Source organism: Mugil cephalus, chromosome 22, assembly GCF_022458985.1.
Source record: "Mugil cephalus isolate CIBA_MC_2020 chromosome 22, CIBA_Mcephalus_1.1, whole genome shotgun sequence".
In the NCBI taxonomy this organism is placed as follows: domain Eukaryota; kingdom Metazoa; phylum Chordata; class Actinopteri; order Mugiliformes; family Mugilidae; genus Mugil; species Mugil cephalus.
The window spans coordinates 19,661,292-19,687,544 of NC_061791.1; the positions used below are offsets into that span (position 1 = coordinate 19,661,292).

The 26,253-nt window shown below is 39.5% G+C and overlaps 1 pseudogene; it reads left to right on the forward strand.

Annotated features, from left to right (window-relative positions):
* Positions 1-16,468: 16,468 nt before the first annotated feature.
* On the forward strand, positions 16,469-16,587 carry LOC125000460 (annotated as a pseudogene).
* The last annotated feature ends 9,666 nt before the right edge of the window (positions 16,588-26,253 follow it).

The window sequence follows — 26,253 nt, forward strand, 5'->3', positions numbered from 1 at the left end:
GCAAGAGTCTGTCTGGATCCCAGAAACTCACTCAGCTTTTATGCATACACACTAATAACAGGCAAACATATCACAGGTGAGGATGTTACCTTTAGTAGCCATTCAAACCAATTTGTCTCAACTTCTGTGCATGTTATCAGGCCAAAATCACCAGGGTATGTGAACTTTTGATCAGTATCATTTAGGTAGTTTCTGTTTTCATTATGATTTGAAAAGAAAAAACATAGTCATTTGACAATAAATGGTTTCACCCAACCACTAAGCATGAGTGGAAAAAATGTTTTTGTGTTATCATTCATATTCTCTGGAAAATGGTCAATGAATCATAGATTCTTCCAGGGTATGTAAACTTATGAGCACAACTGTAGTCCTTCTGCTGATATTGTTAAATCCCTTGGCACAAGTACACCTCTCCAGTCATAATTTGAAGCTGCATTTGGAGTTGTAGAAGATGGTGAGGAGCTGTTTGCAACCTTTTTGAGCTCCGATCAGAATTCTGGACAGAAACCCTCCACTTACCTCAGTAGGCTTCAGGGTTTATTGACCAAGGCCCTTTCTAGAGGGGGAATTGATGCCAAGGACTCGAACAAACATCTGCTACAACAGTTCCGTAGAGGTTGCTGGGACCAAAGCTTGAGGTTGCCGTACGAAAGAACACACAAATGTTGGAGAAAGATGTTGCTGAGCTAGGGAAACAAGTAGCATCACTGACACAGAAAGAGAAATGTGACCCAAAGGAAACCACCAGCACCAGCAGCCTCCTAATAAACACAAGTACACAGTACGCACAGGGTGACTGTCTCATAGCAAGCGCAGCCAGTCTCCAACCAGCTCTTAAGGCTCCCACTTATCCCAAGCCATGGTTCTGCTTTAAATGTGGTCAGGGTGGTCACATAGCAGCCAAATGTGATAATAAGGCAAACCCCGCTCTTGTGCACAAGAAAACTCAGAACTCAAAGTCAGGTATGAGAATTAGCAGATGACACAAAGACCTTCTTAGCAACCTTTAAACTACTTGCAGCTCTTGCTGTGGGACAACTGGGAGCTGATAACAATGGTCCGATATGTTCCATGATGATGACACAGATCTGGCGGTGAAGTCAACCCTAACTTACCCAATGGTCTTATTGGTCCACCTTGTGCTGCCACAGTATCAATTGAAAGTGTGCAAGTCCATATTTGACACATAGTCACAGGTTACAACCATCTCAACCATTCCATACTTCACATCTGTCTTCCTTGTCTGTACAGTCCATCCATTGCAGGCTTGAAATTGAAGATGCCGGAGAGCAGACTGTACCCTATGTTGGGTATGTGGAAGCCAATCTAACTGTCACTGGTACAGAAGTTGAGCTGACAGTCTTGGCCCTTATTGTTCCTGAATGCCACTTCAACAGTAAAACACCATTGTTAGTTGGCACTAATATTCGCGTACAGCTATACTAACATGCTCTTGAGCATGAGGGCCCAAAGTTTTTAAGGAGGTCAGACGACCATGCCCTACTTCTCCAGCAAGTAGCCTCTAGCAGCAGAGTCATTTCACAAAGCAGGTTTAGTGAAAACTCTGAGTTTATTAACCCTCAAATGAGGTTAACTTTGAGTTTTCTGATTCACAAAGGGAGGTAACTCAAAACAGAGAAAGCGGGGTAACTCTAGCCTGTTTCACGGAGAGAGGTAACTTAAGCTCTCGGTCAATTACGGTAGGAACAGACTCCATGAACCTAACCTGGTTGGGACCAGGAAAACAGCGTTATGCTGGGGATAAAACAACTGCACAGTCAAACAGCCACTGAATATTTACTTTACAGTGTAAAACATGATCAAAATGAGGTCCCTCCATGCTGAGGTCTTACCTGTTTGAACAATCTTTTTATATTCCATCTTAAGCTGCTGCTTCTCCCCCGTAGGATTACACCTATGAAATAAACGAATAGGCAGTTTTCCCCTGTAATATTATTGTGATTGCAAAGGACTAAATTTAAACTTACGCACTGACCCAAACAGCAATGTTCTCCCACGCCAACTCCCTCTCTTTTGCAGCTGTAGCAGTGTTGCACTTCTTTCGAAAAACGTGCTGAAAGTCGCCGTACGAGTGCATTAGGATTTCCACTTTGAGGTTGGTGAAAAACGTAGCCCTCCCCTTCCCCGTTGCCATGGTGACTCGTTGAATCGGGGCTCCATTGATGCTGGCTTTTTATAGTTGTGGTAACTCTGGGTCAAACTACTCCGAGTTGATTAAACCAACTCAAATACGCGGTTTTAGAGTTTAGGATTAGACTCAGAGTTTGTTGAACCTGCTTTGTGAAATGGACTCCAGGAGTATAGGTAAAACCTGCCCAGTTAAACTTTATCTCCAGTCCTCCTAAACAGATAGTTCAGGTCTTTGGAGGCGCCAGAATAGGCAAGGCAAAGCCCAACACCTCCTTTGTTCTCGAACCATCTGAGTCGTCCTCATTGCCCGGTGGGCTAATACTGCAATGTGCACTTTTGAACATTTTTTGCAAGGCTGCCAGCAAGATTCCTGCAGCAGTGTGTCTTGGGCCTTTGGGCTCTGAACGGTCCTCCTCACCTTGTTTTGGGTCTTCAGATGAGAAACTCTTCTCTTCTTACAGAAGAAGGAAAACATGCATCAAATACTACCTTAATTCTGTCCGATATGTTACCGATGAGATGCCAAATGCCCACACCAATGCAGTGAAGCACCACATTTGGTGAAGAGATGACACTCCTTTTAAAGAGAGACTGAGACCTATACATCCAAGTGACAGAGAAGCTGTCAAGAAACATTTAAGAGAGCTACGGGATGCTGTAATAATCAGGGAATCTGTGAGTTCCTTTGCATCTCCTCTTTTACTGGTCAGGAAAAAACAGGAAGATAAGACTGTGTGTTAATTACAGGAAAAAATGTAAATGTAAAAGCACACACCATAAAACATCTAACATCAAAGAGACGTTCTCAGCACTTACTGTGCTAAATGGTTTTCTAAATGGTTTTCTGTGATGGATTTAAAATCTGGTAACTTCCAGGTGGAAATGATAGAGGAAGACAAACACAAGACAGCGTTCAGTTGTCCTTTAGGCTTCTTTGAATTTCATAGAATGCCACAGGGCATAACAAATGCTCCCTCCACTGTCCAGCGTTTGATGGAAAAGTGTGATGGGGATCTCCATCCGAACGCTGGTTGTGTTCTTAGATGACCTCATTGTTTTCTCAAAATCATTTAAGGAGCACAAGGCCAGGGTAATGAGGGTGCTTCAATGCCTTACAGACCATGGCCTGAAATTAGCCCCAGAGAAGTGCCACTTTTTCCAGTCATCGATGAAGTATCTTAGCCATGTTGTCGACACTCAAGGTTTTCACACTGACTCTGATAAGACGTCTGCTTTGTAAAACTGGTCTCATTCCACAATCAGAGAGGAGCTTGAAAGTTTTTTTCGGATTTGCTGGCTATTATTGGTGCTTTGTCCACGACCGCTCCAAGGTAGCCAGGCCCCTAAATGATCTAGAAGTTGGTTGCAATCATCTACGCAAGAGAAGAAAGATCTATAAGAGACCTTGTCCAAAGGGCCCTGCAGATATTCATGTACAACCTTGCCTTCAAGACCCTTATTCAGACCCTTATCAACTCCAATCCTTGCATTTACAGACCCCAAACTTCCTTATGTGCTACACACTGATGCTAAGGGAGAGGGCCTCAGGGATGCAACAGCAAGACGGAAAGCTGAGAGTAATAGCTTACACTAGTCGAGAGGTATCCAGGAGTGAAAAGAACTACCCAACCCACAGATTGGAATATTTGGCATTGAAGTGGGCAGTATGCGAGATTTTTGTGGTTCTCACTGACAACAACCCGCTCACTTATGTGTTTGCTTCTGCTTCATTGGATGCTGACTAGCAGCTATGTCAACCTATAACATCAACAAGTCTGGCGAACAAGGATGCTGATGGGTATTCCAGATGACCAGATGGTCAACCAGTAGAGGATGATGCTTTCCTAAGGATAAGGGAATCCAAGGCTTCAAAACATGGGTTTTGGATAGTACGCGTGAGGCGATTTCCAGTGAATTCATCTCTGCGGTGTGTCAGCGTCACTGTAGTCATGATGAACCAGATCACTCTGTTCTGGCTGAATCTTTGACTTTGGGTGCCTCAGCTACACCTGATTGTTTTTCTTATTCTGAGCAAGATACCCTACCCTACTTGAAGGTCAAAGAGAAGATCCTTCACTCAAAAGCGTCACTTCCTTCCTTGAAGCAGCATGGGAGCCACATTTCAGGTAGGTTAGTAGTGAGCAGTACTCTTAAAAGAGTGAAAGAAACTTTAAGATGAAGTGTCTTGATGTCGAAGTCGAAGTTGATCAACTTGTCCTTCCTCAGGAATTCAGAGACCGTGCCTTAAAGAGCGTACATGATAAAGTTGGCCATTTAGGCACTGAGCATGCATGCCCTCAGCCTTGCTCGCACCAGATTTCATTGGCCTAATATGATGAAGGCCATTGAAGAAAGATGCCAAACCTGTGAAAGGTTCTTTAGGAGGAAAGCTAGGCCACAGAAAGTCGCACCTATGCAGAACATACAGACTGCCTATTAACTAGAACTGGAATGTATGGACTATCTAGTAGACTATCTGGCCGTGATATAAGAAACATCCTGGTTATAAGAGACCATTTTACAAAGTTCACAGTAGCGATCCCAATCAGAGACCAAAAAGTCAGAACTACTGCCAAGGTACTTTGGGAAAGGAATGTTCTATCATAGGACCGGAAAAGGTGTGCATCACGCCGTATCATCCTCAAGGGAATCCTGTGGAGTGATTCAATCGCATACTCTTGAGTATGCTTGGGACCCTAGTGGAGAAACATAAACATCATTGACATAAACAGATGCGTACAATTGTACAAAAAAATAACATGACTGACTACTCACCACAGCTGAATTTCCATACACGGCCTATCTCTTCACCACTCCACACCTCACCACACTTCACCACTCCCACCTCACCACGTTTTTTTTAACTACCTTTTCCATTCCAAAAGGCGTTGAATAAGGTCACCTGGACTTGTTGAATTTCTTGAAGACATTTCGCCACTCATCCAAGTAGCTTCTTCAGTTCTAATAAACTAGTGCGAAATTGAGGTTTAAATAGGAAAACTCTGTGAGCACACCCACCAGAAACTTGCTTGACCAGAAACTGGGGTCACTATTTCCATAATGGCTGGTACTTACCTGTCATTTATTGGGGGGAACTGTGTGCCAAGACTACTTACCCTATGAATAGAGCTCTAACAAGACTATTGTTGGTGGGATCCTGGAGGCCCAGGGTGTAGTGTTGAAACTTCTTGGGGACAGAAGTCAAAACTGAATTATAAATAGATGGTAAATTAAATCTTAGTCCACCTCCTCTGTTTAGAGAAGGGTTTTCCACTTTGACATAGATGGCTTCCTTTACTCCTCTCTCAAACCATCTGTCCTCTCTGGCCAGGACTTTGACGTTGTTATCTTCAAAGGAGTGTCCTTCAGGTGGAGGTGGAGGCTGCTGAGTCGTTCTCTGATGAGCTAGCTCTCCTGTGTTGAGCCATGCGATTGTGGATGGATTGTTTAGTTTCCCCAATGTACAAGTCTGTACATTCCTCACTACACTGAACAGCATACACTGCATTACTCTGTTTTTGTCTGTGTGTTTTTTGTTTGGGGTGGACCAGTTTCTGTTTTAGTGTGTTGCCAGGTCTCAAATAAACTGATAAAATAAAATTCACCTCAGATTCTCTGATACACCAGCTACATAGGGGATGGCGATGTTCTGATGACATAGGGGTTCTGATGACTCCTAATTTGTGTTCCAGAGGGTGTTGATGGGAATCAAACAACTAGTGCTGGTCTGTGTGCGTGGGTTTTCTATATACTTCGATGTTGAGGCTTCGGTCTTCTTCAACATGCACCAAACAGTCCAAAAAGGCCAAACTATTCCCGCTGATGTCCTCCCGGGAGAACCTGATGTTGCTGTTCACCGAACATTGATCATTGATGTGTTGTGTTAAGGATTCCACCTCTTCTCTCTTGATTTTAACCCAGGTGTCATCCACATATGGTCTCTACTTCCTCAATGTAGAGATTGGCCATGATCAGTGACACTGGTGACCCTATTGCACAGCCATGTTTCTGGCTGTAAAAACCTCCATTAAATTGGAAATAGGTGGTGGTCAGGCACAGGTTGAGTAACACACAGACTGGGGGTGGGGTTGGTTCTCGAGGCCAATGTCTCGTCCTTTTGCAGTTTTTCCCGTACTACATGCATTGCTTCTCTGGTGGGAATGCAGGTGAACAGTGAGGTTACATCAAAGGATACGATGGTTCCCTCTGGGCCCAGTGTGATGTTCTAGACTTCACAAAATACCTTGGATTTACAACTTAGTGAGGGGTGTTGCCTACCAGCAGATGGATGCCAAATGCTTGGCGATGTTGTAGGTGACCAAGTTGATGCTGTTGATAATGGGTCTGAGCAGGGCTCCTTCCTTGTGTATTTTGGGGAGTCCATAAATACACGGTGTGGCTTCCCCCGGGTACAAGCGGTAGTAGAGGAGTCTGTGGATGGCCTTCTCCTTTTCCAACTGTTGTAAGTAGTTTATTATTTTGGTTTTGTACGTGCTGCTTGGGTCACGTTTAAATGTCTCATATGTGTCCTTGTGTTGTAGTCTGCTGTGATCAGAACCACTGTGCACCTCTCCTTATCAGCTGGAAGGATGGTGATGTTCTGGTCCCTCTGCAGTGACACTATCAGAATTACTTTATTGATCCCAGGGGGATATTACTTAAAGAGCTTTCCTTTCCTGGGTGATGATGTTGGAAGGTGGCATTTTTGCACTGGCGAGGCCTGATGTTACTTCCAGTCTAAGTTGTTTGGCTTCCGTGTTATTAAGTTGGTTTTTCTTCATGGCGGATTCTGTGGTAGTGATGAGGTCTACCACTGGAATTTGTTCAGGTGTTACGGCGAAGTTCAGACCTTTGGCTAAGATCTCTTTCTCTGGCAGAGTGAGCTGTATGTCTGATCTCCACTTCTCCCGCTGGAAGCCCGGCTATGTTCTCAGTGTTGGTAGTCCGCCACTACCGCCTAGTGGGTAACTGAGGAATAGGGATTAGAGTGCAATTGATCAGGCTTTTTTCCAGTCCGACAAAGAAGAGAACAGATCGTATATGGAAGTTTTTCTGTGCCATCAATGTTTGAATATAAATTGCTAGGTAAATGTAGTTTACATAAAAAAATCAACATCAAAAAAAGTTCAACCTCATAAAATTCATCTACACTGAAAATTTAATGAAGTGGCGTTATTGAAAACTGCGTATGGATATCACAGACAGAAAGGCCCGTGCTTGACTCCGACCCAACAAGACCCCACCGAATACCTAAATGAAATGAAGGATCATCTGAGCAACATCACAAATATTTTACTGCAAATAAACGAGTCCCCGATACAGACTGATGCATGCGCATTGCAAATGTTGAATAAATAAAATATGAAATTAGATCAAATTAAAGAAAATTTAATTTCTCACTTTGCATCGCACATTATTGGGTATTGGTTGAATAAAATAATTTCACAAATACATTACATACACTGAATTCGTCATGTGCCTTTATTGAGATGAGAGTTAATCTGTGGCTCCAAATTATGTTTGGGAATCCGGCAATGACTTGAATGACTTGTTGGTGATGTCTGTATGCAAACTGGATGTAAACTGAGGCCAGAGATATGATTTCATCCATCACTGCTGCATGATTCTGCTTAGTGTCGGTTGTGAAATGCCGCGTAAGTCTCCAAACTCGCAGAAAAGTTCCGGTGGCTGAACATCTCAGGCTGGACAGGAGCTGGATGTGTATTGGGATTGCCTTGGTGTGGTTTGTGTCTCGCTCCAACAAGAATTTTAAATCACAGTGGAAATCCATCACTAGTCTATGTTTTTGGGAAAGCACCGTTTAACAGATTAACGCTCAAGATAATGAGCTGTCCTTATGCTGAAAGCGTGACTTGTCGCATAAGTCACGTCACTCCCGAGACGCTAGAATAGAATAAAATAGAATAGAATAGAATAGAATAGAATAGAATAGAATAGAATAGAATAGAATAGAATAGAATTTATTGTCATCATGCAGTGTATTATGTATAACAAGATTGAAGAACTTCTCCTTTACAGTGTCGACACAAAGTATATACAAAACAATACATGAGGTGCTATTTACAAAAGAGTTCAAATACTAAAAATAATGAAAACATATTAAAGAAATGGAAAAAATATATATTTTACCGGTGGTAACAGCAGCAGTGGTAAAATGTATAAGAGGGATAAGCGCATATCTTGCTGATATACGTTAACATTGTTTGAAAATATCTTAATAGCATGGGAGAAATGTTAAGTCATGGTCAGCTAGTTCAGCTAATTTGAGCAGGACAGTCAATATTTTGTGATCAACGCTTTTTGTGAATACTACTTTTATTTTTTATTGTTTTGTTTTGACATATGTCTATTAAATTACCCCAAAAAGGTTTAAAGTTTGCTCAATTAAACATCTGCAGTTTAAAAAATAAGACTAATGAGTTAAGCTCAATATTAAAGAACAATGATATCCACATAATGGCTATTTCTGAAACACATTCGGATAATACAATAGAAGATTCAGTAGTTTCCATACATGGATACAACTTATTTAGACTGGATAGGGATAGATTTGGAGGTGGCATAGCTGTTTTTCTGAAGGACCACATTCCAGCTAAAACCAGAAATGATGTGAGTAGGAATGGTGTGGAGGCCTTATGGCAGCAAATTCATATTCCCTATTGCAAACCAATAATAATATGTTGTGTTATAGGCCACCAAGTTCAAATGCTGAATATTTGGATAATATATGTAATGTGTTGTAGAATGCAACTGATAAGAACTTTGAAGTATTTTTTGTGGGCAATATGAATATCAACTGGTTGGCTAGTAATTGTACATTGAGAAAAAAGTTGAGTGATGCAGCTGTTGTGTGTAATCTGTCACAGATCATTGATATTCCAACAAGAATTAATACTAACATGCAAGGTTCACTCGTGTCAACTTGTATAGGTCATTGTTTTACAAATGCCAGAGAGAAATGTTCGAAAGCAGTGTCCGTACCTGTAGGTTTTAGTGATCACAAAGGTACCAAAAGCTGGACCGAACAATTCGAACAATTTTGAACTGGCATACTGTTCTGGATTGCTTGCATCCGGATACTGCATTAGTAACTTTTATGAAATTATTCTCAGCTGGTTGTAATAAACGTGCACCAGTTAAGAAGCTATCAGTTAGATCAGCTAAAGCTCCCTGGATTGACAGTGAATTGAAAAGCCATTTTAAAGAAAGAAACTTACTAAAAATGTTTGCCATTGAAAATGGTAGCCCTGCGTAATGGCAAGCTTATCGATCACTGAGGAACAAAATTACAAAAATGAACAAACAGAAGAAAAAAGATATTATAGATCTAAATTTGCTGAGTGTAAGAGAATGATAGCAAAAAGTTGTGGAGAATATTTAAGGATATTGTAGGTGAGCGTAAAGCAGATAAAGCATCTACTTTTATTGAATGTAATGGTGTATTACTAATAAAACCAAAGGATATCGCAAAATATTTTGGTGATTATTTTATGAACAAAGTTGGCACAATCAGAACTCAAATGAGGTCGGGGTACGGTGAGCTTTTAGATTCCATTATCAAAAGGAAATTATAAGGGAGAAGAATTGCAGCATTAGATATGGTATGATCAATGAAGAGGAGGAGCTTGAGAAACTTCTTTTATTGATTAAATGTGATAATCCCTGTGGCGTTGATAATTTAGATGCCAAACTATTGCAGTTAGGAGCAAGAATAGTGGTGAGGCCTATTTTTCATATTTTCAATTTGTGTTTTGACTTGGTGTGTTTCCTCAGCTGTGGAAGGTTGCAAAGGTAACTCCACTACCCAAAACATGCCTCTCTCAGGACCAAATAGCAGACCAATTTGTATCTTAACTAAACTTATCCTTTTTAACCAAATGCAGAAATATTTTGAAGAAAATGGCATTAGTTCTGAGCACCAGCATGCCTATAAAACAGGCTATTCGACCTGCTCAGCCTAATCATCTCTTACAGATGACTGGTTAGAAAGGATTGATGAGAAATTAACTGTAGGCGTGGTACTGTTAGACTTTAGCGCAGCTTTCGTCATTATAGATCATGAGTTGTTACTCAGAAAGCTGTAAGCTTATAAGTTTAATGATTCAGCGATTGAACTAATGAAAAGCTACCTGGCCAACAGACAACAATGCGCAATGTTTAACGGCACCCTCTCAAGCACTGCAATGTTGAGTAGTGGTGTTCAACAAGGGAGCAGCCTGGGGGCTCTCCTATATTCTGTCTTTGTTAGTGACATGCCATATGCATTAAAACTTGCAGGTATAGGGATTTATGCTGATGACACAACATTGTATGTCTCCGCAGAAAACATTGCATCAGTTAATAAGTTACTTCAACAAGAATTAAGACTGGTCTCAGATTGGATATTGGAGAATACGTTAAAACTGAACGTCTTGAAAACTAAAATGTATTGTTATTGGCTCTAAGCATATGCTGAGGTCTGAACCCAAACTGTGTCTTTCTATGCAAGGCACTGCTATTGAACAGGTTAGAGAAACTAAACTATTGGGAATAACAGTGAATGAAACTTTATCTTAGTCAAGTTATATTAATAATATAGTGTCTAAAATGAGTAAGAACATATCTAACATTAGAAGAAGCACTTATCTACTTGATAAATCAACTGTTCAACTATTAATTAACTCTTTAGTTCTGTCTCATCTAAATGACTGCCCAACAGTCTGGTCCAGTGAAACTGAAGGCTGTGTTTCGTCATGAAATTATGGTGAACAGCATGAGATTATGAGTTGAACAGTACTATGGAATACAGTACTATGTTAAAGCATTTACTTTGAATGTGTGAATGTAATTTTGTCTCAGTTATGTTAATATATTTATGTTGAAAGACTTCATAATGTTAATTTTAGTTTCATATGACAAATTTTAATATAATTCTTCAATAAATTATATTATATAATACACTCACATTTAATGACTTCTTCAGATAATTTTCTATAATCACGTTAGGGTATTCATGTGGTATGACTTCATGTATTTTTTTATTTATTTATCTATAAATCTATAAATTTTATTAATTATTATTATTAGTAGTAGTAGTATTATTATTTGTGTGTGTGTGTGTGAAAATGCTGTAATGTTGTAATTGTCGCTGCTTGACCTAATGTGGACCCTAGGAAGAATAGTCTTCATTTCTATGAAGACTAATGGGGATCTAAAAGACACAATAAACAATAAACACCAGGTGCATTGCAATCGCATTTGTAAATAGCACGAATTACAGCTGTGAGACCATATCACACTCGAATGATAATTAAACGATTATTTTTCTTACCAATCTACCGGTCTCCTAAAACGATCCTTTTCTTCTTCTTTGATTTTTAATGTCTGCTGGCAACCAGCTTGAATGCCAAATAAACAATTCCTTACACAAAGAAGAAACTTCTGGGGGAAAAAAGAAAAAAGTTGGGGTATGGCGGCGTCCTTGTTGGCCATCTTGCCTGCAGTTCAGTGCCTTTCCTTGGGGCACTGGCATTTGATGTGAATCTACAACACTGTAGGTAATTCCCTGACCGGTTCATAGTGAACACAAGCAATGCAATGACACACACAATAGGTGAAGGGGAGAAACTATTTATTTAGAACATAACAGAAATACATTCAAAAGTGGAAATAAAACAACCAAAGATTAGTGTCCAAAAGTGAGTAGGCAGAAGTAAAATGTGGAAGTAAAAGTATATCCTTACTCCCTTTCCAATTATTTATTAAGATGACAACTAAATACAGCTTTAAATAAATCAAGATAACTCACAATAAAATAATGCACTCCAAGTAGATATTTTTTAAAATGTTTGCAACTCCACCTCTGAGCCATTTATATATATATTATAATAATATCTCAATACGGCTCTGTTTCACCTGTCACTGCTGGCCCTGTGGACGCAAGACGCACTGGTCATAAGTGAAATCCAATACACTGCTCACACACCAGGGGGTAGCAGCAGAGCCGTTAACTGAGATATTGTTATCTCTATAACAACTCTGAGGTAAAATCGCAAAAATATCAATATTTATACATTGTTTTATTGTGAGTCATCCTGATTTATTTGAAGCTGTATTTAGTTTTCATCTTTATTTATTCATAAAGAAGCGAGAAAGACAGTGACTACTGAATTTTGTCTTTGAAATGTATTTCTGTTATGTTCAAAATAAATAAATTCAATTCAAATTGAATTCAGATGTTGCTCAGTCCTACTCCAGCTCAATAAGACGCAATAAGAGACGGCAGGACACCACCTTTCTGTTTATGTGACCTACCGAATTTGTCCCTCACATTTTTCCAGGTCTTTTTTCACATTTTCTGCGCTCTTTCTCATCATGACAGCAATTTCTATCCATGCATTCTCTGTCAATCTTATTGTATGAGTATGAGTATGGATGTGACGTGGGTGCACACATACAACCTTGCATAGTTTCTCCACCTCTCACGTTATGTATCCAACAGTCTTGTTCTGTTGTATAACTAAGTGGTTAATAAGGTCATTACATGCATTAGCAGCTCCCATAATCGCTACGTTTACACGCACGTGAAAAAAACTGCCTTAATCGGACTATAACTGGACAACTTAAGTGTATGTAAACATGTTACTCCACTAAAATGGGACTGTAGACAGAAAGTTGAATTTTCGAGCACAGCTCGATTAAGCTGTGCATGTAAATGCCCGGATTGTGTAACACGCATTACTGTGTCGGACACTGAAAAATCCTTCTGCACATCTTTCAACGCAGCAACGCATCATGGTGGCCAATGTGGCGTCATTGCTTGTGTTAACTATGAACAAGGCCCAGTTCACTGGCAGCAAGTGATGACGTTTGACAAGCCCACATAAACACAAGCACACTAGACAGAAGTGTTACTTCTGTGAACACAGCAACGGGAAGGCCCCAAAACAGAAAAAAATGTCACTTCAAAATAAAAAGGAGGATTTAGCACTTGTGTTGTGGAATCCCATTATCTATCTGTGCTGATGGGGCCAAATACTTCGTTTATGTTAGTTATAGTGTCAAGTGATGACACTTGAGCCATGCTTCCGAGATGCTCAATTGTCCATTGTCTACATTTAACAGCCTTGGTTAAATCTTTCAAGTTAGTGTTGGAAACTTTGAACTCCACCTCCACTTCTGCTTTCTAAAGAAACAATTGTACTCCTTAAAGAAAGATGACCATTTGGCCTTGGTGGAGAAAAAAGTAATTATATGGAAACAAACAGCTACACAAAATTGAGTGCCTCTCAAGTGGTGGAGGACCATCGAAACTGTCACGTGTTTGCAAAATGCAGCATGTGTTATGGGTAATGACAAAATGTCATGTCGGCAACTGCACAAACAACAGGGTTTTTATGCATGTCCATGAGGACTGCCCCTAATTGTGAGTCAAGGACACACTCAAAACTCAAGCACCAAACTGCAAAATGGGACAGTATTGAACTGTTAGATAGACAGGGTCTGGGCACTGCAAAAAAGCTCCACCAATTTATAAAACACAATGCAAAGCCCTTTTTGCATCTTACTCCTTAAAATCTGCAAACACAGGAAGTTTGTGAACTATTTTATCAACTACAAGATTGTTGTAGTGTGAGGGTTGTATATCCTATATCGTAATAGATACTGTCAATACATGTCCATGTGGAAATTTAAGTGGTCACTAAATCCTATTACCACAGATGTAAGTGAGCCTTTCATTTAGTCTTTTCTGATGGATGGTCAAAAATGGCCAGTATTATTCCTCAACACTTTTCATCACCTCCAAATACCTAAAAACCTCTATTCCTCTCATTGGAAATATTTTATTAAACGATTCAGTGTTCACTTAACTGTCTTTAAAGCAGCCATAAAATAAATAACTTGCACCTACCATTTGTCGTTTACTGACACAAATTAGGTCCATAAAGGTGGACCACTTTAAGAACCTTCCACGTTTTTGGTGCAATTCAGCAGATTTACAGATTTAGAACTTATTCAATTTCTGCTTATCAAACCAGCTGACAAGCATAGTAACCAGGGACACACACTGGTCACCCCTTAGCCCCCAACACACAAAAACAACAACAAGAATGAATTTGAAAAAATACAGACTAAAAAATAAATAGGTATACCTGCATGTGCCCTGCACCTCATCACGCAGCGACATTAAATTATAATTATTGTTGTGTATTTATGTATAATTGTTGTCCTCTTCTGCTTGCCTTTATTGGGGCTCCCTGAAGAGTGCTTTAAGGCCCCTTCAGATCATCAGGCTCCCAGGCCATTGAGTTTTCACCACTGAGAACTTTCTTTATGAATTCCATCTACCCACAAGTAATACTGTTCTTGTGTTCTTTCTTGCTTGTTTTGTTTGGTTTGTTTGTTTTGGCCAGCTTAAACATTAATAATGAATTAATATTTAAGTGTTGTCATATAAAGCTATGTTAAGTATTTGAGTATGATAAATTAAACATGTATCTGTCTGCCAGTACCTTCTAAAAATCATTACAAATGATGCCAGCACTCTAGTTTGGATTTGAATAGATTTTGACACAAACCTAGAATTATGAACTATAGTTGTGGAAAAAATTATTACTGGTATATAGATTGATTAGGGGACTTGTTTTATTAGTTTCTTAGTCAGTTTGTTTGGTAAAAGACCAAAGAAGGCCATGATAAAAATACATAAATAAATAAAAATAAAAATAAAAAAATGACATTGTTCTTTAGAAACAGTAACTGATTAACTGATCTCTGTATAGTGTTAATAAGTATGCTCAAATGTTCTTAAATGGTGAGGATGATAATTCAGGTTCAATTGAATTCAGTTTTATCGATACAGAATATACAAACCGTCTCAAAACACTTGACAAAATCCAGTCTGAAACCTGGCCTGAAACACCCAGAGTAAGCATGAAGGTGATGGAGGCAAGGAAACACTCCCTTTCAATATAAAGAAACCTTGAGCAGAACCTAGCTCATATGGAGGAAATCATCTGCCTGAAGTCGGCCCAGTAGACACAGAAAAAGAAAGAGAGAAGATAGGAGCGGGAGTAACGAGAGAGCATACATGTAAAATCTGATGATGATACAAATACAAAATATAGCTGATGATGTTACAAGACAGTTTGATATTGAATATAAATAAAACTGTTAGTGACATCAGTTGTTCTATCACAGGTGAGTTAAGTGCTATAATGATTGGATATAAGCAGTATCATAGGCAGGTTGGATAATTGTTCATTCAATTAACTGCATGTCTACATGCCTGAGCTACCTCAACACACTCCCTGTTAACTGGTAAGGTTGATGAGACAAACACAACAGGTGCAATATGGAGCTCCACAAGTCAGAAACACACAACTTCGGGGTGGAGAAACTAACTAGAAGGTGATGAAGGAGGAGGGGAGGGTTTGCTGTGGGGCACAGCAGTCAACATGCTATACAGTAGTACAACAGAATTGCATGGGTATGGTGAGGAGCGTCATGGAACCTATTCAGATCTGGTCTGAGTCCGATCACATAAAAGACAAGTGTGAACAACCCAAGCAATTGAGATTGCATTTGAGAGATCCAAACTCTGGTCACACTTGGAAGTGGTGTCAGTTGCATGTGATTGCATTCCTTCAGTAGTGCAAATGCAAATGCATCCTGAGTCGCATTACAGACCTCTTATACTAAACAAGGGTGATCCTGTGTCAGCAGACTTTTGCTTCATTCACACGGCCGCTATTATAAATGATCGCCTGGAAACAAAACAGCACCTTAATGCTTATTCATTAGAATAAAATGTGCTCAATAAACCTTGAAACCATGTTTGTCTTTTTTGTAAATCTCTTTCTGCATAAAATAAAACTTTCATCTGCACAATGACACTTTCATCTATACACTTTTTTTAATCTAAGCATTCAGCTACACACAGTTCTTTTTCACAGCATGAAACTTAAATGTACAATCACACTATCTTTATCTAAATCACACTCATTATCTCATTCTTTATGTACAGTAAGGAAGAAAAAGGAAAGGAAAAAATAAATTCACATGCAGTTGTCTCAGAATTACCCTATAGCATTTGCAACACAATAGGCTGAAACACTACAACAAGATTCTGTGATTGTGACTCCTTGAGAAATGGTCTACAAATGTATCAAGGTTCAAAGCCTTGGACCTTCTGGATTCAATGCTGAGCATCCCAACATTGCTTAGACGCTCCTCACTAATGGTGGAGGTCTTCATCTTCACCTACCTTGGCCTCTTTGCAGTAGTCCATGCAGGGCTGTTGGCTATTCACTTTCACGAATACGGCCATACTAACCTGAACGCGCCAGATCTCGTTTGATCTCGGAAGCTAAGCACGGTCGGGCCTGGTTAGTACTTGGATGGGAGACTGCCTGGGAATGCCAGGTGCTGTAAGCTTGGGGGCGGCTATGGCTCAGTAGGTAGAGTGGGTTGTCCATGAACCGAAGGGTTAGCGGTTCAATCCTCCAGTGTGCCATATGCCGAAGTGTCCTTGAGCAAGACACTGAACCCCCAGTTGCTTCCAGTGCAACTGGCATTGGTGTGTGAATGTGTGCGTGCTTGTGTGAGCGAATGGGTGGATGTGTCTCTGACTGTAAAAGCGCTTTGAGTACCTTTGAGTAGTATAAGAGCAAGACCATTTACATCCAAAGTTCCAAATTCACACTGCCGGTCTTTCAGAAGCAGGTAACACTGTGTGTGTAGCACTTCAAGGAGTCCGTGTAGAACGCTCTGTCCTGTTAGTTCCAATCTTCGAGCCAGCGCATGTCACCGTAAGAAATGAATAAACCTATTATCTGTTCAGCACAGGGGCCAGGAGCAATTTTACTGGGGCACTGGCCCCTGTTGGTCCCTACATAAAACCGCCGATGATTCATGTGTTGATGTAATGCAGTGATCACCACTGACAAGTCTTCTCTTGCATTTAAAATAGGTTTATTAAAAGAAAGAACAGTGTCAAAATACTCTTGCTGAATCTGAGGGAACTTCAGGAGCTGGTACTTTAACACCCAACAAATGGTCAATAACCTTTAACCTAACACCGTTAGACAAACCCTGGAGGAGGAAAATAAACTACATATTGAGCAAGACACTGAACCTCCAGTTGCTCCCAGTGTGTAGCACTGGTGTGTGCAAATGTGTACGCTTGTGTGTGGTTAGATGTGTCTGTGACTGTAGAGCGATTTGAGTACCAGACGTCTTAATACTAATGCAACGTAACAGAATAATCTTTATAATCTTTATATGCAACCAAAAAAAAAAAAACAGCAAAACAAAACAAAAAACATTTGACAAAAATAGTGATGCATTTAATTTGCATGTTGTGAGTCCATCAGCCTGTCAGACTTTTCAGGCACACAAATATTCACTGCGGTCACAAGAGGAATGATATCACGTTTTTCTTGTTCTTCAAATACAAATAATTTTCAAAACACACATACACATGTATATATATATATATATATCTATATATACACACATATATACATATATTCTATTTTTCTATATTTACTGTATGTGCTCTCTATTCGTATATATGGACTCTGGTTGTTCATATGCTGGTCATGTCTCCAGTTGAGGACACAACAAACTAAAGGGTAAATGTAAATCATAGACATGGCCTTTAAAACAATGTTAAAGTGAGAGTGGTGGTCCTCCTCAAGGAGAGGACAGTAAAGGTTGCACACTTCTCTGTTGGCAGGTTTTACAGCCCCTCAACACTCAGCTCTCTCATAGGCAAATACTACAAAACGATTGGAGAATTGTTACTTCTGACCTTTCCTCATATACTTTGAAATATTATCTGTGTGTTTTTTGTATGTGTGTCAAGTAGGGGAGTGTGTTGGGGTGAGGACCCAGATGTAGGACTATAGATGAGGAACAAAGTTCAAACAAAAAGTATTTAATAATCTAACAAAAGGTGCTGCAAGGCAGGAAAAACCTAAATCCAAAAAAAATCTAGGAATCATGACATGGCAAGGAAAAACAAGAACAAGGAAACCTGGAACATGACATGGAACATGGCGTGGTGACATGAAGCTAACATTGACGACGCAACAAGGAACAAAGGGAAAGGCAGGGCTATATATGCACATGAGGACTGAGGGATGATAAGACACAGATGAGACACATGAGGGCAATCAACACAGGTGAAACCAATGAACAATCAAGGGACAAACAAGGAACACAGACAGGAACAACAAAATAAAACAGGAAATACAACATGACATGGACAGACATGACAAAACCACAAGGAAACACAATGGACAGGAAACTAGGAAACATGACAAAAAAAAACAGGAAACTTCAAAACATGATCACAAAATAAAAGACAGACCTAGAACCTTGACAATGTGTTGGCGGTGTTGATTTTTTGGCCATGGGTCAGTCAAGTACATGCGGAATGGTGAATGCACAGCATTTAGCAGGTCTTCATCACCTAAACCAGAGAGTTGCAGCTCATATAGGAAAATAATTTCTTTATGACATAATAACATACTGTGTGATGTTGCCTTGTGTTGAAAGAAAAGCAAAGATCAAATATTTTGACCAGAGGTGTATCTGGCAAGCACATACATGGACTATACAGAGCAATTTACAAAATGCATACCCAGGAACAGCTATTGTGAAGAGTCTTAGTCTTTGAGGGGTGGTATATCCAAAAAATCTCAAATTAAGGAAAATCCCCAGACACGGACATGCAGCAGTTGATCAATGGATATAATGGGTGCTCCACTGAACTCCACAGGCACATTATTCAAAAGAAAAAAAAAAAAAAACTTGCACCATAGCAGGTTCTTCAGGTGAGGTGTAGAGAGTTTGTTACTTAGCATGCTAAGAATAAAAGAGACGCTGCTGGGTCTTAAAAAATGTGGGCGGTGTTCACAGTCCAACCCAAGCCCTCTGAGATGGGCGGACTAAGTCACTAAGTCTGTGTCCCACTCCACCACCTCTCTGTTGATGCTTAGACCCATGTCCACAACCTCCTAAATTCAATGATGATTTCTTGATCTTTCTGGTATGGAGTTGAGGTGGTTGTCTGTGAACCTCCTCCCTGCATGGAGCTTCACTGCCAGTCCCATGGTGGTCACGTAATCAGCGAATTTGATGATGGTGTTAGTATCGCTGGTGGTCTACGATGGGTGGACTCAGGACACATCCCTGCTACAGGTGCCCATCCTGATGTCTGTCAGAAAGTCTGTGATCCACTGACCAGTTTTGCTGTTCCTTACGTCTGTTTGGGAGCTGAAGGACACATGATTTCATGTTCTACCGCACAACGAAGGAGCTTCTTCAGGTTATCCAATTTGCTGTAATTTCATTGCAGCAATTCAAAATGGTACTCAACTGTTTGTATGGCCCCGATATGTTTGTGTGCATGCCTGACAACATAGGGGCATGCACCTAATGAGATGACAAATGGTATCCTGGACTATCTCCTGCCAGGTCAGGATCAGGTCATCACTGAGCCAGGTCATCCTGGACAGTCTGAGGTGCAACCTGGAGACATCGAACAAAAACATAATGCTCTATAGGATTTAGGTTTCTGTAGTGCAAACTGGAGAAATTTTTCCTGTTGTGATTCAACCTTCACAAATGTAACAAACTGCTGCTATTGAATATTTTAGTAGTTTTAATGTATTGGTTGGACAAACCAAGCATTTTGACAGTGTCATTTTGGGCTCTGGGTAATCTTAAGGACATTTCTTTGTATCGTCATTTTTACAAGAAGACAACAACCATTTTTGAAAAACAATGGTAAGCAGTCCTATACAAAATATTTCTGCTGCATCTCAATTAACAACAGCTTTTATATTATTGCTTTTACCTTTATCTAAGTATGTTTGCTTAAGTAAAGAGTCTGAATACTTATCATTGATTGAACAAGGAAGCAAGGCTGGACAAAGTAATACAGTTCAATTTATTTAGATTTATAACTAAAGCAATGCCAAAGGGCGCTGCAGAGTGAGACAGCAGGATCCAAATAATTCTCAATCCAAGAAGAAGTCAGGACACAGTCGGGACAGACAGGTTGACCTGTGACACAGGCCCCTCCCTCTTGTACTATCACTGTCAACCAAAACCCCTTACTCATTCTAGACGGGTTTCTTTCCATGCCTATGCAAGGAGGGAAGTGCTGGTGAAACACCTACGTACCTTACATAATGTAACCCAAAGTTCTTTTTCTAACTTCACTTGGTGTTTCACTATGGGAGATATAGGCCACTCCTATATTGCACCAGGTCCTCACAAATGAGAACTGCAGTGAAACTATTAGACACGGCCAGAAGCTCCTGTCTCCAAGACTGCATGAGACAGCAATGCCTGAGCAACATCCACCCTGTAAAAGCGTACAAAAGTGAGTGGTGTGGCCCAACTCGCCAAAGATGACGGCGCAGACATAAGCGGAGGGATGCGACCCAATGCTGAAAATCTCTCATCATTAGAAGCCCTAATTGCACCACAGATATGACTGATGCCATAAGCCCCAGAAGGCGAAGGCACAGTATGAAACACGTAACTTTTCCTCTTTGAAAAAGTGCGAGACACCGCGTGAAGGACGCTATTCTCTCTAGACATAGGCTGAATGAAATTTTCTGAAACTTGTAGGTTACATCTTCAAACGCAAACCTGAGAAACTTTCTGTGTGTGGGATAAATTGCAATGTTAAAATATACATCGGAAAGATCGATCGTCATAAACATATCATCTGGATGTATTGAGCGATAGAGCACTTTGTGTGTTGGCATTTTGATCGTGTACTTTCGCTAGTTCTTGTCTAATATGGGGCAAAGAGATGCGCTCCCTTCTTTGGAAGTAACGGGAGTAGAAACCCCATTGCACTTCCTCATTTGGCACTTTTCTGATTGCTTGTTTGTTTAACAAAGACACAATCTCATCCTCCGGGACACAAGCTGAATCTCCGTTGGCCACTGAAGTTAACACACCATTGAATTTTGGTCGTTTCATAGTGAACTGCAGTCTGTATCCATGAGAAATTGTTGTCAGTACCCAGGGATGTATTTTCGCTTCGAACCAAGTGGACTCATGGTGTCACACGAAAGTGTCTGGATGTCTGGGGTGGGTGAGGATTGGGTGTTCCAGGTAAGCAAGCTGTTTCCTACGGGTGCTTGTCTCTCTCATCTTCTCCAAAGCCAAGCCAAAGAGACCCTTATTGGGGTAATAGCGCACATTCATGACCTCAACCTTCTGAGAGTCACCTAAGCCTGATACTCAAAACCTGCCTCAAACCTGAGACTGCAACCACACACAACCACAGCCCTGGACTGGTCCTCTGATAAATTTTATTGGGCAGAGAGATGGATCAGGGGTTAGGGTGAAGATGATAAGCCACTGAAGGTTCCACTGCTGGGGGTTCAGTCAACCCCAGTTCACCTATACCCTCAATTTCTGGCTTAGAGCAGCCCTTGGTGTAAAGGGCTACCAATAGGTAGAAAAGTGGTATATAAAAGCAAGACCATTTACTTGAAGAAAGGATCATTAGAATGAATAAGGTTAATCCTGTAGGATGAGTTGTCTAATGTGAAAAATAAGAAAAAGGATTTGTTGTCACGTCTCACATGATTATTTTTCTTTACTGGTAAATACAGTAATACTTCCAAGAAAAAAGTGTCTAAAAGCTCAATACAAAACCTAGTGGCACTTCTGTTTTTAATGGTTGTACTTGTACCTATACTTTCATTAGCCACCTCTTCATTCACATTTCATTTGTAGCCCACACTCCATAGGAAACAAATGAACAATTCTGCACCGAGGACAGGTAATCTTTTTGGCAGGCCTGGAAACAATGGCAACCAAGGAAAGTTCAATTAATGGTAAGCAGATAAACCCAGGAGCAATTAAATATGTTGTAATCCTACTGAATTCAATCAAAGCAAGCAATATGTACTTTCAGAATAATGGGTGGAATAAGGGGCCAAAGGAAATGAATGACTTTGAATGCAACACCTGCAGGAATGGTTTCAGGAAATGATAACAGCACTGAGGGAATTTAATTGGCTGGCCTAAAGCTGGAGCAGACTGAAGTTTAACACAAGATTTTGTATTGAGAAAATTGAATGTCATTATGATTTTGAATGTATGATAGTACCTACTTTAAATAACTAATATAAATTGCAGCAGTGTTTAAACACTGAGAAAAGCTTTATGCTCACCACTGCTGTCTTAAAATAAACACATTTATGAGTCTGTCCAGACCAAGCCTGCTGCAGCGGTAGAGTGTCATATGAGACAGTTATATTGTAATGTACTCAGTTTTCCCAGAGCTATAGAAATCCAAATCCAGTTATGGATTTAGTGTTTACTGAAATAAAATACTTACAGGAAATGTTTATATGTGACCAAACATTCTGTCATACTCATATATTCTCATTTGGGTAGAGGTCAATAGGTAAGCGTATCAGCGGCAAGATCATATTATTTTAATGGGAGTGTTTAATGGGACTGTGTATTTATTGGAAATGGGTAATATCATGACAAATCAAAATGGTAAACTTTTTTTTTTTTTTTTTTTTACACACGGAGAGGTAATTTGTTCCAAAAAACAAATCCAAATGAGTGATTACGGACCTTGTTCACCATGAAAAAACACTTAACCAGTACAGATCAAATAATAGCAAAATCACTGGAGCAGTGTTAGACTGTGCAATGCAGTCCAGTATTAACATAAATCGGCATTGTTACTTACAAGAGTATTTATGTTTAATGTTTTTGGTACTTCTGTTGAATGTAAGGAATGTAAGGTGTAACGGAGTACATGTTCAATCCCTTTTGTGGAGGTTTATTATTAAAATTACATCGATTCAATATATTTTCACAGAAAATGGCATTCATAATCTAGCCTATGCAATACAGTGTTTAGGTATGTACTGCATAACATCTGCCACATGGTTGTGCTGTTCAATAAATGTCTTTCAAGTGGCAGAAGAAAAAAATTCTTCAAGTTTTCAGTGTAGTGGTTGCATCTATGACATGTAGAGATTTTAAGTACAGCAAACAAATTTAATATATATCAGCACCGTATTTATTATATTACTTTATTTTCAAAGTGATCATTTTTGTTAAGATTAATTTTGAAATGAAAATAACAATTTAAGGACTTCACAATGTGTAAGATCCTAGTGAGACCAGCTCCATCCAAATCCACACCCAGAAGTGTGCTATAGCTTATTTGATAACATAAATCTATAATCCTTAATTTATACATAATATAAGGTCCATGGATGTTTCAACACACATTTTTTCACAGGATCAAAAATTATTGGACACTTAATTCAAAAGCTGTTTTGCTGACCACTCTGGTATATTTCTTCATTATGTCTTCGTCACTGAAGCAGGTAAAGGGTCTGGAATCTTAACTCACCATTTGGTGTCAGATGAGCTCTCAATGGAATTGGAACAGGCTGTCCTAAGGCTGCAAAAACAAAACAAATTCAGAAGGGGTGGTTGGTAAAAGTCTATTCTGAAAGAAGTGGAAAGGAAACAGAAAAAGTAATGGACCTCCACGAATCATGTGGTGCATGTCCACAACATATTTTTTTCTATAGTAACATCCATCAAGTGACGATAACTCTCCAGGAGTCATTATCACAGTCTACCATGAAGAGAACATATTACAGCAGCAAAAACAGAGGGATCAGTATGTAGAGTCTAGAGCCTGGGGGTTTATCTCAGTTAATCATACATGAAAGATTTTGGAGATTATGCTTAAAAGATAACTATGCCAGTAACAGAAACAATAGCATTTACGGCAAAATTACCACAAGTATTGATAACATACTTTATATATTAAAGGCAATACTAGTTGTAGTCTGCTCATAGACAAACCACTGATGTCCCAGCTTTGGGAATTAAAACTGCTACATAACATAGTTAAAAGACTTTGAGTAAATCCAGCTAAATGTGGGATAAGCACCCCCTGCTGTCTATTGTGTGTATGGCTGAAATGCATATGGAGAGAGGGATTGTGGGAAATCCTCAGAAGAAATGAGGAATCCACCGAGAGGTGACACGTCCCGAAGCACGTCCCGGAGTAATGTTAAAATATTGTAGTCTGTAAGAATTTGCTGTGTGTTTGTGTTGATTTTTCCGTGCTCTCCACAACTTAAATGGTGTTTTTGTTGTTCTTTTCCCGACGGAAACGTGTAGCACAGAGCTAGATTAGCTTAACACGATGCTGTTTTCTTCCATAGATATGTGCCCATGAAAAAGAAGTGTTACCTACCATTCCCTGTTTTTCTGTCATACAACCAGGTGTGTGTGTGTGAGAGAGAGAGAGAATGAGACAGCAGAGGTGTCGTTATATTATGTTTATTTCATGTTTATCCCACGCCAGTTACCGTTATGTTGAATATAAAAATTTAAAAGGTAATAGCTAATAGAAATGTGTAGCTTGCATTTTATTTTGAAATTCTTTTTTAAATTTCTGTTTAATACACTTTCACACTTTTATTTATATTTTCAATTCATACATTGCAGTTACTTTTTATTTTATTCAGACATTCCAATATATATATATATATATATAATCCACTATATGACCAAAGTAAAAGCAGTTAAAAGTATTTAATTTTATTTGTATCATAGCTAGCTACACTTAATTGTGATATGTAGAAGAAATGAGGATTCAGCAGAGAGACAATAAACTGGCTGTTACCACTACTACCGGCTTCAAGTGATTATTGCCTGACTGAGAGAACATCAAAAACCAAGAGGGTTACACATATCCAAAAGTAGGAAACCCTGACTTGAATCTTATCACATGACCTTCAGAGAGACTCTACTGTATTAAAATTACAATATATAAATTATGGCTCCTGCAAATTATTCAACTGATTAAACAGATGTTTTTTCTATTAATTATTATTATTATCCCCCTACTAAAATTCTAAAAATCATACAGTCTGGTGAACCAGTGGTTCTGTATAAGTGGAACTCACGATAAACATAAATATCTCAGTTGTATATATAATATGGAATTCTTACAAGACAGGAATATAAATTACACCATTATACTCCGATATGCACATTACACAGTGTTATGTATGGCAAGATGGTTCATTATTGAATTATCTCTATTATTAGTCATGCAATTCTGTGCCATTACTGTATAGCATGTGCGTCCCACTGCAACCTGCTTATAACTGAATGTGAGTGAGTGGATGAAAAAGTGTTTGCCCTGTCCTGATTTCTTATTTTTTTTCTGTATTTGTCACACTTAAATGTTTCAAATCATCAAACAAATTTAAATGTACAAATACACAAAGATAACACACATAAAAACAAAATGCCATTTTTAAATGAAGGTTTTTGTTAAGGGAACCTTAAAACCTACATGGTCCTGTGTAAAAAAGTGTTTGCCCCAGCTGTTAAAACATCACTTATAACTCAACCTCAAATGGTGAAAACAGAACAGTGAACAGTGCCCACTTCTTCACAGGAGTGGACAGCCAAACAAAATTACCCCAAGGGTGCAGTGAGGTGTCATTCAAGAGGTCACAAAAGAACTCACAACATCCAAAGAACTGCATGCCTCTTGCCTCAGTTAAGGTCAGTGTTCATGACTCCACCATAAGAAAGAGACCAGGCAAAAATGGCCGAAGACAAAAACCACTGCTGAGCAAAAAGAATATAAAGGTTCTTCTCAGTTTTGCTGGAAAACATCTTGGTGATCCCTAAGACTTTCGGAAAATACTCTGTGGACTGACGGGACAAAAGATGAAATTTTTGGAAGGTGTGTGTCCCATTACATCTAGCATAAAAGTAATTCTGTATTTCAAAAAAGGAATGGCATACCAACAGTAAAATATGGTAGCGATAGTGTGATGGGCTGGGGCTGTTTTGCTACTTCATGACCTGGAAGCCTTTTTGTGATAAAGGAAACCATGAATTCTGCTACCAAAAAATTTTAAAGGAGAAAGTCCGGCCATCTGATTTCGAACTGAAGCAAGCTTGGGTTCTGCAGCAGGACAATGATCCAAAATACACCAGCAAGTCTACTTCTGAATGACTGAAGTCCAAGTCCTGACTTGAATCCTATTATTG